Here is a 14,622-nt window from a genome sequence, read left to right on the forward strand (position 1 = left end):
TTCCTTCCACGTGGTTCCTTATTTTTCCCATGGAAAAATTGGTAGACATGGAGAATCAGAATGCTCCATGGAGTGGACATGTGTCGAAAGCTCAGACATTGGTGTTGACATTAAGCATATTGGTATGCATCTAGAATTAGTACGGCTTTGCTAATTATGCTGCTAATCTCTCATTGGGTATTTTTCACCCTCTTATTCTGCCCTGGCTTTACCATCCTGGTTATCAAAAGGAAATTGAATATATATTTTTAAAAATTTATTCGTTCACAGGATGTGGGCATCACTGGCTAGGCCAGCATTTATTGCCCAACCCTAATTGCCCTTGAGAAGATGGTGGCAAATTACTTTCCCAGATATGGTTTTCCACTTTAAGATACAGTGGCCAGAATTTTTCCCGTGTTGGGCAGGCTTCGTGGGAGCAGGCAGGGAGCGACCACAGAGCTGCCTCAGGGAGATTGAAGCACTTTTGAAAAACACAAATAAATGTAATAAAAATTTATTGAAACATGCCCCCTTATGTGACTGTGTCACATGAGATGGGACATGTTTTTTTTATTTTTCTGAAAAGCATGTTATTTCATTTGTAAAAGCTTCAGAAACCTCATCCTCCTCGTGGCCTTTTAGCCTGCCTGCCAATCGTAAGGTTGGACGGGCAGCATAAACTTGAAATTAATTTCCTAGTTAATGACGTTAATAGGCCTTTCAATTATTAGTGGGCACGCAGCCGATTCCAGCGCTTGCCGGCCGAACGAAACATCATGAGACAATGCGATGACATTGGGACTGCCCCCGCACGCTGGCTGAAAAATCCTAGCCAGTGTAGCCATGGCGCTTACTGGTATGCATCTAGAATTAGTACTGCTTTGCTGATTATGCTGCTAATATCTCATTGGGTATTTTTCACCCTTTTACTCTGCCCTGACTTTACCATCCTGGTTATCAAAAGGAAATTGAATATATATTCTAAAAAATGTATTTGTTCACAGGATGTGGGCGTCACTAGCTAGGCCAGCATTTATTGCCCAGCCCTAATTGCCCTTGAGAAGCTGGTCATGAGCCACCTTCTTGAACTGCCACAGTTCATGTGATGCAGATACACCCACAGTGCTATTTGGGAGGGAGTTCCAGGATTTGAACCCAGCAATAGTGAAGGAACGGCGATATAGTTCGAAGTCAGAATGGTGTGTGACTTGGAGGGGAACTTCCAGGTGGTGGTATTCCCATACTGCTGCTGCCTTTGTCCTTCTAGGTGGGTAGAGGTTGTGGGTTTGGAAGGTGCTGTCAAAGGAGCCATGGTGAGTTGCTGCAGTGCGTGTTGTAGATGGCACACACTGCTGCCACTGTGCATCGATGGTGCAGGGAATAAATATTTGAAAAAATTAAACAAAGAAAAAAATTACAAGGTTACAAGGAAAGAGCAGGGAGTGGGAATAATTGGATAGCTCTTCCAAAGACCTGATACAGGAACAATGAAGCATGCAGCAGATAACAATTATTCTGGAAACCCTGGCAGGAGATTGGGATTGTAAGTAGCCAACAATGTTTGGAATGTATTACACCACTCACTTCCCATCCATTTCCCAACCCAAACAAAATGGCTGAATGAGGGATTGTTTCCCTCCGACCATTAATTAATTCAATTGGTGAAATGTGCCAATCAGCCTAGCAGACTGACGTACTTAATACACTAGCATCCCTTGTTACATAAAATTTAGGATTTACAGGGTGGAAACAGGCTATTCAGCCCAACTGGTTCATACCGGTGTTTATGCTCCACATGAGCCTGTTAATGTGCTCAAGCATTTCTCTTTTGATGCATTCACATCATTCAGTGAAATACACATCACTGAGAAGGTTGAAATGAAGACAGCTAAAGTCTTCATTTAAAGGTGAGCTCCTTCAAATTTTCTTTTCACAATCTGGGTTCTCGTGCCCTGTGAGAATTCATGCAAAGTTCCACTGGCACTGCATTTGAGAAAGGAAGATTGCTAAGCAGTCACCAAAGTCAGCATGACCTTTTTTGTGTTATGCGTTGAACTTCTTATGGGCTAGCAGAGAACATCTGCAGTGTCAGACAGTTCTCTGGCCACAGACATATCAACAGAAAAAGTGGCTCCATCGAATTGATCACTGACCAACAAGAGTGAGGATGTAGTTCAGAACTGCTGGTCGTCACGGAATCTACATTGCATTTGGGAACTTAACTCCAATTCTATGCCTTCTGTGACCCAAAGGGGACTCTTTTTCTTTTAATTTTAGTGTGTACATGGTAGGTGGTTCAATCCCAGTCTCGTCAGAAGCATTCACAGAGCCTTCACCTTAAGGCAATTGCCTGCGCTACCTTTAATTGAATGGGAACGAAGAGGGAAAGAGAAATCCAGAAAGACCAATTTTACTCGATGCACCAATAATTCATAATTATCCATGCATGAGCCACCAGCAGAAGCAAAATGAAGGTAAAAAGATACTCATGTGAAAACCAGAATTATTTTCAGAGGAAGCACTTGTATCTTGAAGCAATGCTCTGCATGTTCCAACAATTGGAGAGAGGCTTACAATACAACCTTAACTCCCTTCTGGGGTTTCCAGAATAACCGATAGCTGCTGTGTTCTCTGTGCTACAAAAAGGCTTCAGCATTCACCTTGTTAGAATCATAAAGCACAGAAGTGGCCATTCAGTCCATCATGTCTGTGCTATCCAATTAGTCCCACTCTCCTCCACTCTTTCCCCATAGTTTGCAAATATTGTCTGTTCAAGTATATATCCATGGTCACTAATGCAATCTTAGGACATGGTACCTGATGAGAGAGAGAGGTAAATCCTCCAATTCCCCTTTGATAAGCTGGACAGCAAAGCCAAGAAAGACTAAGACAGTGAAAATACCAATTTGGAGTTTGCAGCATCATCAGCATTCTTTATAATTCAGATGCCTTCCAATGAGTGCCATGGTACATCATTTCCTAAATGGGCATACCGCATCTCATCAAGTAATTATGACCAAACCATCTTGTCCTACCCTTTCATTTCTTCAAATACCATATCCAACGCTGGGCTATATTGTAACCAAGACAAATAAATACTCAGAACATTGTTCAAGAGCATTGGTTTCTTCTATTATTAGTGTGCCAATGGTGGCACCATGTGTTGACACAGCGTAGACTCTTAGTGGCCGTATTTTGACTCAGAAATGTGACACCTAAGCTAGGAGATCTTCTGGCAGAAGGAGTCAAGCTGTTATTTGGTTTGAGGGTCCCATTGTCAGACTACTGGGACTTGGGCCTGAGACTTCCTTGTGCTGTGCATTGTGAGTAACCAGCCAGGTGATGTTTATCAGGACTGTGATGGTTGGCAGGCTGGTGCTGCCTGCTTTCAGGAACCAGTCTTGCCAAGTGGGGCAGAGAATTGGTCAGCTTTCCCTCCGTGGATCCCTACCCTGCAATTCTTGCTGGATGCCCATCCGTCCATTGGCTGAGGATAAGATTAGACATGACTATGATGCCCCATGTGGTCAAATAGCTTCCTGTGGCTATGATGAAGGATTCCACAGGAATAATGATGGTCACTTTGACAAAGTGCTGGAGGGCACTCTGCAACCATGAAGCCATACTCCAACATAAATCAACATCATCAGGAGAGGAAAGCTGAAACATAGAGAAAAGGAAATGGTGCACTAGTAATAGTGACAGTTCTGATGGAAATTTTATTTTCATAGCTGTTAGTTTTAAATGTAACCAAGTTAGTCAAATTAAATAGAAATTCTAGGTGCTATCGCTTCTCTATCTGCTAATAACTGTGCAAGGGCATTTAATTTGTTCCAGGCGCTATTTTTAATCACATCAGATACCATTTCAGCTTTTCTGCTAAATTCACATCTGCACTTTTTAACACAGTTAAATACAGTTATTAACCCATGATTAACACTCTACGTTGATTCCTGCTTGCTATTTTTGCATAGACATTAAGCTGTTTGGAGATGACAAGTGCATTAAATAAGTAGACAGCAATTTAACGCAAACATATTAACCAGTGAACTAACAATATTGTGCAGGGGAAACTAAATTCCTATGTAATTCCACACACGTCTGTCTCTCATGTTTGTAATAAAGAAAAGATATATAGGACTCAATAGTGCTGCAGGGATTGTCATTCTTTCCTGGCTTATTGTTGGACTTATTGTTAGAGCATGAATGATTCCAGAATCCTGTGCTCCCAGTGAGCAGCAGCGCTCGGAGGGAGTCCATATTCCAGGATATCAAGGCTACAATTTCTCAGGAAGTGCATCTTCCAGTATCACTCCCCACTGAGTCCCAATCATGGATACACTTTTGACTTTGTGCAGTTGTGAGTCAGCAGCCCATTTTACATCTCTCCTCGTGTTTGTTTCTCTATATTCCTCTTGATGTAAAATGGAAATAAAAATCATGAGAATTGTAAAACACGCTGCCAATTTGATTTCACCCATTTTGCACGATTGCACAAAGTCAAAATGGCTCCCACTCAGGGTGAGGGGGTCATTCAAAAAATTTTAACGCACAGCATCTTTAAAATAAACTAAGGCCCTCCTACTTCTGTCACCCTCTTTATTACTTAATTTGAAAAAAGTCAATCTCAATCTTGAATATTTCATTTGGCTCAGCAGCAACAGCCTTTTTGAGGGGAGGGAAGGCCACATCACCCCATGTGTGAAAAAAAATGCTTCCTGATTTCAATTCTAAATGGCCTGACTCTAATTTTAAGATTGTGCCCCAATTATTCTAGATTCCCTCAGCAAAGAAACTCATTTCTCTGAACCTACTGTATCTTCAGGGAAATAGTGGCACTGTGTAATGTCACTTGGTTAGTAATCCTACAGCCCAGGGAACACTGGTTCAAATCCCACCATAGAAGCGGGTGGATATTAAGTTCAATTATTAAAATTTGGAACTTATGACCACTAAGCTATCATAACTCATTTAACCCTAGTGACATTTAAGAAAGGCAATCTGCCATCCTTACCTAGTTTGACCTCTGTGTGACTCCAGCCCCACAGTAACGTGTTGACTCCTAACTGCCCCCTGAAATGGTCCAGCAAGCCACTCAGTTCAAGGGCAAATAGGGATGGGCAACAAATGCTGGACTTGCCAGTGATGCCCACCTTCCATGAATGAAGAAAGAAACATTGCATCAAATCCTTTTAGTAAATCACACCTCAGTCTGCCATATTCAGCGAATACAACCTGCATCACACTGTATCTCTCAGTAGCTTTTTCAAATCAGTTGTCCGAACAATATCACCGAGTGTCAATGGAACAAAGGAGCAAGAGCAGGCCATTCAGCTCCTCAAACCTGTACTACCATCCAATTAGAGCATGGCTGATCTGTACCTTATCCCCATTTACTCAACTTAGTTCCACATCCCTTGATACCCTAGGCTAATAAAAATCTAATGATCTTAGGTTTGAAAGCACCAATTGTTTCACTGCAAAAAGGGAAACATATAAAATCCATTTACAGAATCAAATTTTTAAAATTGCACATAATTTTTAAAATTACAGCTTATAAGCTTTTATGAGATACTAAATAGGATAGATTTCGAACAATTCTAGCAACTCAAAACTGGGCATGACAGACTGTGAGCCATCCGCAGCAGCAGAATTGTATACAACCATAATCTGTAACCTCATGGCCTGGCATAACTCCCACTCTATCCCTATCAAGCCGGAGTATCAATCCTGGTTCAATGAAGAGTGCAGGAGGGCATGCCAGGAGCAGCACTGTGCATAACTAAAAATAAGATGTCAACCTGATGAAGCTGTAACCCAGGGCGGCTTGTGCACCAAACAGCATAAGGAGTCGTGAATGATGGTGGACATTTAAACAACTAACTGGAGGCGGAGGCTCCAATGATGAGGAGCCCAGCACATGGGTGCAAAAGACAAGGCTGAAGTATTTGCCAGAAGTGTCGAGCAGATGATTCCATCTAAGCCTTCTCCTGAGATCCCCAGCATCACAGATGCCAATTTGATTCACTCCACATGATATTAAGAAACGGCTAAAGTCATTGGATGCTGCAAAGGCTATGAGCCCTGACAACATTCCATCAATAGTACTGGAGACTTATGCTCCAGAACTTGCCGCATCCCTAGTAAATCTGTTCCAGTACAGCTACAACTCTGGTATCTACCCGGCAATGTGGAAAATTGCCCAGGTATGCCTTGTACACAAAAAAGCTGGACAAATCCAATCCAGCCAATTACCGCCCCATCAGTCTACTCTCCATCATCAGTAAAGTAATAGAAGAGGGTCATCAACAATGCTATCAAGCAGCATTCGCTCAGCAATAACCTACTCACTGACGCTCAGTTTGGGTTCCACCAGGGTCACTCAGCTCCTGACCTCGTTAGAGCCTTGGTTCAAACATGGACAAAAGAGCTGAACTCCCGAGGTGAGGTGAAAGTGACTGCCCTTGCCATCAAGGCAGCATTTGACCGAGTGTGGAATCAAGGAGCCCAGCAAAACTGGAGTCAAGGGGAATCAGGGGGAAGGCTCTCCACTGGTTGGAGTCACACCTAGTACAAAGGAAGATGGTTGTGGTTGCTGGAGATCAATTATCTCAGCCCCAGGACATCACTGCAGGAGTTCCTCAGGGTAGTGTCCTTAACCCAACAATCCTCAGCTGCTTCATCAATGACCTTCCTTCCATCAGAGGTCAGAAGTGGGGATGTTCACTGATGATTGCACGAGGTTCAGCACCGTTCATGTTTCCTCAGACACTGAAGCAACCTGTGCCCATATGCAGCACAACCTGGACAACATTCAGGCTTGGGGTGATTAAGTGGCAAATAACATTTACGCCACACAAGTGCTAGGCAATGACCATCTCCAACAAAGGAGAAGCCAACAAATCTCTCTGACATTCAATGGCATTACCATCACTGAATCCCCCACCATGAACACCCTGGGGGCTACCATTGACCAGAAACTAAATTGGACCAACCATATAAAGACTGTGGCTACAAATGCAGGTCCATGGCTGGGAATTCTATGAAGAGTAACTCATCACCTGACTCCCCAAAGCCTGTTTACCACCTACAAGTCACAAGTCAGGAGTGTGATGGAGTACTCCCCACTTGTCTGGACGAGTGCAGCTTCAACAACACTCAAGAGGTTGGATACCATCTAGGACAAAGTTGCCCACTTGTCTGGCACCCCGTTCACCACCTTCCCCATTCACTCCCTCCACCACCAATGCACAGTAGCAGCAGTGTGTACCATCTACAAGATGCACTGCAGAAACTCACCAAGGCTCCTTACACAGCACCTTCCAAAACCGTGACCTCTATTAAATGGAAGGACAAGGGCAGCAGATGCATGGGAACATAACCACATGCAATTTCTCCTCCAAGCCATTCATCATCCTGACTTGGAACTATATGGCTGTTCCTTCACTATCACTGGGTAAAAATCCTGGAACTCCCTCCCTAACAGCACTGTGGGTGTACTTACACCACATGGACTGCAACAGTTCAAGAAAGGATCTCACCACCACCTTCTCAAGGGCAATTAGGGATGAGCAATAAATGCTGGCCCAGCCAGCAACGCCCACATCCCGTGAAAGAATAAAAAACAAGATGTGACTTTTAAAAAGAGTACTAGCGTTATCGATATAAATCGAAGCAAAGTGGCTAGGGTTAACGTCTCAGCTCTCTGCTACTTGTTAAAATGAGGCAATCTCAACCACTCGGTGCAAGTTTGAACTTCCAAAATGCTCATAATGCATCACTAATTGATGTTAAACTGACAGTCTCACTCCAAGGTTAGAAGGCTGCCTGGTGTTGGAAATGTCACATTAGCAGCAAGTGCTCTTTGTGGAGTAACAGCAGAAGTGCTCTGTGAATGATTGTTAAAATCGGAAAACTGGTTCCCAGCACTAAGATCCCTCTTGAGCCTCATCAGAAATACAAAGAAAAAGATGATGTATTTAAAGGGCCAGCATCACCATACAATGCCAGGCACCTTTCCATGTTTGTGTTTAGGAATGCTTCTGCATATTTATCGTTAATAAATTAAATGAAAGTTACATTCCGATTTCACACCAGGACAACGTTTGCCACTCAGCAAATTTACTGCAGTGTCAAACAAGAAAGCTCTATAGCAGGCTTTAGTGAACTGGCTGTTCCCGTCTCTGAGCCTGCTTGAATAGCTTGCAATACTGTGAGGCTGGCCCTTTAATGCAAGGAGTTCCAAAATAATTCCAGAGATGGGGGCGGGGAGGGGTTGCTGAGCTGTGGAGCATTGAAGCTTTCATTGCACACATTTGCTGAAAGACCAATACCTTGGCCTGCTTTCTAATCTGTGTAATGAGCTCCAAGCCTTTTTTTTTGTTGATTTTAAATGGTGGCATCCTGCCCATCTTGCTGCATAGGTGCACATCACCCCTTGCCAGTCTGAAGCACCAAGTAAAACTTGTGACAAAGGCGGCAGCGAGTTTTGGGACCTCATGTGCGTAGGCTCCCAGCTGGAGGAGGAAGATGACAGAATGGGGAATTGAAAGTTTATTTAGCCGTGGGAGAGAAGCTCACATTCAGTCGGACAAAATGGGCATTGTTTCCACTCCAGAGTGGCAGCAAAATAGCATCGACAAACAAGGAAGTCCTCCCAAAATGTAATAATTGATTGAATAGTCAGAAAAGTGTCTTTCAATTCCCCTTGGTCACACTTGAACATCCATGAACTGCTGAATAATTATCATCAGTGACTGCCATCATTGCAATGATGTCTTGAGGAGCTGCCATTTACAGTAAGTCCCTCCCCTTTCACAAACAAGAGAGGGAAACTATGGTCACCATGTTCCTGATTTGTACAGGCCAATTCTCACAGGATGCAAAACTTGCCTTTGGGCCAATGGTTGGCAGTTCTTCCCCAAGTGCCCTTATAACACAGGATGGCATGTAATACCAGCATGGAGACTTCATCAACCCCCCTCCTGAAGTGTGCAGGATTTCCTTGATATTTTGTAATGAAGGGATTTAAAAGCACAGTCAAGCATTTGTCCTCTGAACTAGGGACTTTGGAGCATGCAATCATCCAGGGAATGTTCAGAGTTTGTCCCATTATCATCAGACGTCTTTCATCAGAGCTCCTGTAGCTGTTCTTCCAATCTGTTTCAAGTCAGAGACCTGTAGTGCTTGTGAAAACCCTCAGTCACTCTTTAATTAACCCATTCTGTTCTACCCCTATGGTGCTGCTGTGAGCTTGGATGCCATTGACTAACTCAAGGATTATGTCAACCATCTTTTGACAGAAGATCCCCCACCGAGAGTCCCTTCTTTTTCTTCAGGGGGTCACCTGCCCAAAGCTGTTGGCGTTTTCTGGAGGTGGGCAGGTTACTGAAACCATCACCTGTTACTGATCATTGACCAGCAAGATGTGACACTGTCACTGTACCTCAGTGCCCAGTGCAAGTTCCTAAGGCCTTTCTTTCTGCATTTACAGGAACCACCAAGACCACATTCCCTTGCTCTAGATGCTTAGCAACATCCAATTGTTATTCTATCTGAGATCTGGCTGCATTTAAATGACATCTGAACCCCTGAGATTGTGTCAAAGCCTCAAACAGTTCATATAATCCGGCGACATCTACTGCCACTCCACATGTTCTTTCTTCTTGTCATTTATATGACAGGACATCAATCACAAGGAGTTCTATTATAATATAAGACAAAATCAAAAGCTAAAGATTTATACATATTAGCATGGAGCAGGAATAGGCCACTTGGCCCTTCAAGCTTGCTCTGCCATTCAATAAGATCACGGCTGATCTGAATGTAACCTCAACCCCACATTCCCATCTACCCCCGATAACCTTGCACCCCCCTTGTTAATCAAGAATCTGTCCAGCTCTGCCTTAAAAATATTCAAAGGCTCTGCTTCCACTGCCTTTTGAGGAAGAGTTCCAAAGATTCACGACCTTCTGAGAGAAAAAATTTCTCCTCATCTCTGTCATAAATGAGTGGCCCCTTATTTTTAAACTGTGACCCCCTCTAGATTCTCCCATAACAGGAAACATCCTCTCTACGTCCATTTTGTCAAGATCCCTCAGGACCTTAAAGGTTTCAATCGTTTCTCATAAGAAAACTCGCCCATTCCTGGTATCCATCTAGTAAACCTCTGAACCAATTCGACTGCGACTACAGCGTTCCTTAGAAAAGGAGACCAATACTGTACAAACTTGCATTTGTATAGCACCTGTCATGTCCTCAGGATTTCCCAAACTATTTTACAGCCAATGAAGTACTTTTGAGGTTGTAGTAATTGTTATAATGCAGAGAGGTGCAACAGCCAATTTGCACACAGCAAGGTCGCAAAGACAGTAATGAGAGAAATGACCAGACTATCTGCTTTTTTTGGCCGGGACACAAGAAAGAGCCCTCCAGCTCTTTTTCAAATAGTGTTTTCGGAATTCCTGTATCCACCTGAGAGGGCCTCGGTTTAATGTTTCACCCAAGAAACAGCATGTGCAACTTGCAGCACTCCCTCAGCGCTACACTGAATGCATTTTCCGGCTATACACTCCTGATGTGGAACCTCGCCCACTAAGAAACATCATGCATAAAGCTCATGATCTCCCATTGGTTAAATTTCATGGAAAATAACAGGCTCCACGCAAGACCTCCTGGTGGACACACCCACTTGGTAAGGTTCCATGCTGGAGGCTTCAGTCAGAAAACTTGGCCTACTGAATTTTCAATATTAATAGCTGTGATGGCAGCTAGGCTATTCGATGCAGTGCTGAGATGTTGGCACAGGATGTCACTGAGTCATGGCATTGGGATTAACAAAATAATTCAATCATTAATTATGCTCAGCTATTGCAGATACAAATAAACTCATCTATATTCAGCACCCTCCACAGCACGTAATTCTACCATTTCAATAATCAAATCATCCTTCTGCTTTTTCAATCTATTTGAGATAGTAGTAAGGAGAGAGAGGAGCAGCCTCATGTTTCAGCATGTTGGGGCAGAAACAAGGCAAAAGCTTTCATTTCTTTGATTTTGCCGGACTCCCAATTTGTTTCTGATTTACATCCTCCTTCCATACCAGATTGATGAGTAAATCTTGACTCCGGAAATGCTAACAGGATGGCAACTCATTTAGTTGGACCAAAGGGATCCTGAGCTGACGACGTGGCTTCATCTGCAAATGTATTGCCCTTACCCAACCACAGAATTCCCCGCCTCACCTCTTGGTCTGTGATGAATGAACTCATCTTAGGGATGGAGTTGGGCAGCCAACGGTGCCTCAATGTTTAGGTCCGCACTTACGCTGCACTCATAGCCCCTGGCCTGCTTCAGTCAGGAAATCTGACTTTAAGGGGCTGATTTTTACACACCTGCCTGCAGTCATCAGGATTCCATCTGCCATCTTAACCCTTGGCCTGGTTGTGGGAGAACTGATGGCTTTCATCAGGCAAAACTTGCTGGGAACAGCAGCCAAGGCCGAAAGGGTAAAGCAAGTTTTTATATTTTTTAAATAAGTTTTCTGGTTTGCCGGGGAGAACAGGGGTGCTCCTCTGGTTCGAGCAAGTAAACTTTGGGCCTTCTCCATCTTCCCCTCGGCATTTTCAGCTTTGGTGTTGCCCAGCACTGTGGGTCTCAGGCCTTCACCAAGATTTCTCAGTAGACCTGTCAACTCTGTTGGGATGTATTCCTAAAGGCTTCATCACATGACCTCCTGCCTCCAATCACTCTGAACAGTCATACAGTCTTTTTTTTCTCATCTCCAATATTTTTCTGAACAATAAGCATTCAAAGTATTCCACCCCAGCCTCCCCACCATTGGATTTATTACTGATGTTGATTGTCCTGTGCAGGGCATATAAAGCATCTGGGAAAAAAAGGATTCCCTATTCTGAAAGTGAAAATATGAGCCTTTAATGACAAAATCAAGACAAGCAGGTTTTGGTATGATATAGTGATAGATAGAAGATAGAGTGATAAGCCTTTCACACAGATTCACCTGCAGATTCTAGGTTTGATTTTTGGTAGTGGATAGTGAATAGCTTAAAGTTTGAACTCTTCTGGTATCATCACATTACAAGCCAATATCATTCTAATCCACTAGATAAAATCGATTCAGATTAGATCGAACGTTCACTTTGAGAAGGATGATAGTTCTGAAACAATAGATAGAAAGATATAGTCAACTTTCCATGTTTTACTTTCAGCATGAATAGTGCTCCTGTGGTACTCAGCCAGCTTCTCCTGCCGTGCCTTGTTGTTATGTCTGCCAGTATGTAATCACAGAGATAGTGATCACTATACCAGCATCAAGCATTCAACAAACCTAACTTGCTCTTTGAAAACCTAGAAACACCTCCTCTGTGTTCCAAAGCACCATCAGATCACAACAGAACTTTAAAGCAAAGACCATATATTTACCTCAGAGCAGCTGCTATTAAATACCTCCCCTTGTCTCCAATGTTTGTTTAGAGCTATCAGGTAGACACTGAGCATTGCTAAAATCACGTTCAACACATTTCTCGGGCATCATGCAGGTGTGTGTGTTCCTTCTTTGAAAGGACAACTTCCTTATATTGCATTCTGCTGCCTTGGGCTAGCAGTGAGTGAGTCAAGGGCTTTGAGTTTTGTCCATTCCTCCAGCAGGAAAACCTTTCTTCCTAAAAGCTTTGTCATATCTGGCACATGCTTCTAGGGTGCTGGCTCTCTGCCAGAGCAATTTAGCTTTTTCCCATAGCCCTGTAATTTTTTTCCCTCCAATCCCCTTTGGAAAGCCACAAGTGAATTTTCCTCGACCACACTTTCAAGCAGTGCACTCCATGAGAAGGCTGCACCATCCACAACCAACTAAGGGAAGGTAAGGATTGTGTCAAATTGAAAGAAAAAGCGTAAAGTACTGCAAAGATTAGTCACTGCGTAAAATATTTTCTCTTCATGTCAGCTTTGTTTCTTTTGCCAATCACTTTCAACCTGTGTCCTCTGATTCTTGACTCTTCCGCCAATGGGAACAATTTCTCTCTATCTATTCTGTCTAGACACCTCATGATTTTGAACACATCTGGCAAATTTTCTCTCAACCCTCTGTAAGGAGAGCAATGACAGTTTGTGTCAGCTGCGGCTCAGTGGGTAGCACTCTGAGTCACAAGATTCTGGATTCAAGTTTCACTCCAGGGCTTCAGCATAAAAATGAGGGCTGACACTCCGATGTGCATGTTGAAGGAGTGCTGTAGTGTTGGAGATTTCATGTTTTGAGGCCCTGTCTGCCTGCTTGGGTGGATATAAAAGATCCCATGGTACTATTTAGGAGAAGAGCAGGGAGTTATCCCTTATGCCTTGGCCAATATTTATCCCTCAATCAACATCACAAGAGCAGGTTATCCAGTCATTATCACAATGCTGTTTGTGAGAGTTTGCAGTGTGCAAATTAGCTATCTTGTTTTCTATATTATAACAGTGGCTGCACTTCAAAAAAAAGTACTTCATTCAATGTAAATCACTATACAATATCTGGTGGTTGTAAAAAACACTATATAAATGCAATTTTTTTTCCTTCAATCTATCCACATAATCCCTTGAACTTTTCCCATAAATCTTTTCTGCACCCTCTCTAATAACTTCACATCCTTCCAAAAGTTTGGTATCCATGTTGAGTTTGATTGTTCAATTGTTCGCTATTTGGCAAAAGTAGCCTGGAAGATGAATTCACAGAAGGTATTCAAGACAATTTCTTAGAGCAGCATGTTCTAGTGTCAACCAGGGAGCAGGCTATTTTATACCTGCTAATGGGCAATTCATGGGTAATTAATTATCTTATAGTAAAGGAGCTTCTAGGCAACAGTTATCATAGCATGATAGACAGACACATTCAGTTTGAGGGTGAGGCATATGGGTCTAAGCCTAGAGACACAGAGTTAAGGGTAATATATTAGCTTGGATAGAGGACTGGCTAACCAACAGAAAGCAGAGAGTCGGAATAAATGGGACTTTTTCTGGATGACAAGCTGTAACTAGTGGGGTGCCACAGGGTTCGGTCCTTGGGCCCCAACTATTTACAATCTATATTAATGACTTGATTCAGGGGTAGAAGGCATGGCAGCTAAATTTGCAGATGACACCAAAATAGATGGGAAAGTAAGTTGCAATGAAGAAATAAGACATTTACAAATGGATATGGACAGGTTAGGTGAATGGGACAAAATTTGGCAGATGGGTTTTAATGTGGATAAGTGTAAGGTTATCCATTTTGGTCGGAAGAATAAAAAGGTGACTTATTATTTAAATGCAGCGAAACTTCAGTGCAGATGGATTTGTGTGTCCTTGTGCGTGAATCGCTGAAAGCTAGTATGCAGGTATAGCAGGTAATAAGGAAGGCAAATGGAATTTTGGCATTTGTTCCTAAAGGAATAGAATATAAAAATAGGGAAGTGTTGTTGCAACTGTACAAGGCATTGGTGAGACCGCAGCTAGAGTACTGTGCACAGTTTTGGTCCCCTTACTTGAAGAAGGATGTAGTCGCATTGGAGGCGGTTAAGAGGAAGTTCACTAGATTGATTGCAGAGATGCGTGGCTTGTCTTATGAGGAAAGACTGAGCAGTTTAGGCCTAGAGTTTAGAAGGATGA

General features: G+C 42.9%; 1 protein-coding gene across 3 annotated transcripts in view; it reads right to left on the reverse strand.

Moving 5' to 3' along the window:
* kremen1 (kringle containing transmembrane protein 1) overlaps nt 1-14,622 on the reverse strand; it is a 253,321-nt gene that overhangs the window by 210,580 nt on the left and 28,119 nt on the right. The gene's annotated exons all lie outside the window — the stretch shown is intronic.

This window comes from Carcharodon carcharias, chromosome 13 (genome assembly GCF_017639515.1).
Source record: "Carcharodon carcharias isolate sCarCar2 chromosome 13, sCarCar2.pri, whole genome shotgun sequence".
Lineage (NCBI taxonomy): Eukaryota > Metazoa > Chordata > Chondrichthyes > Lamniformes > Lamnidae > Carcharodon > Carcharodon carcharias.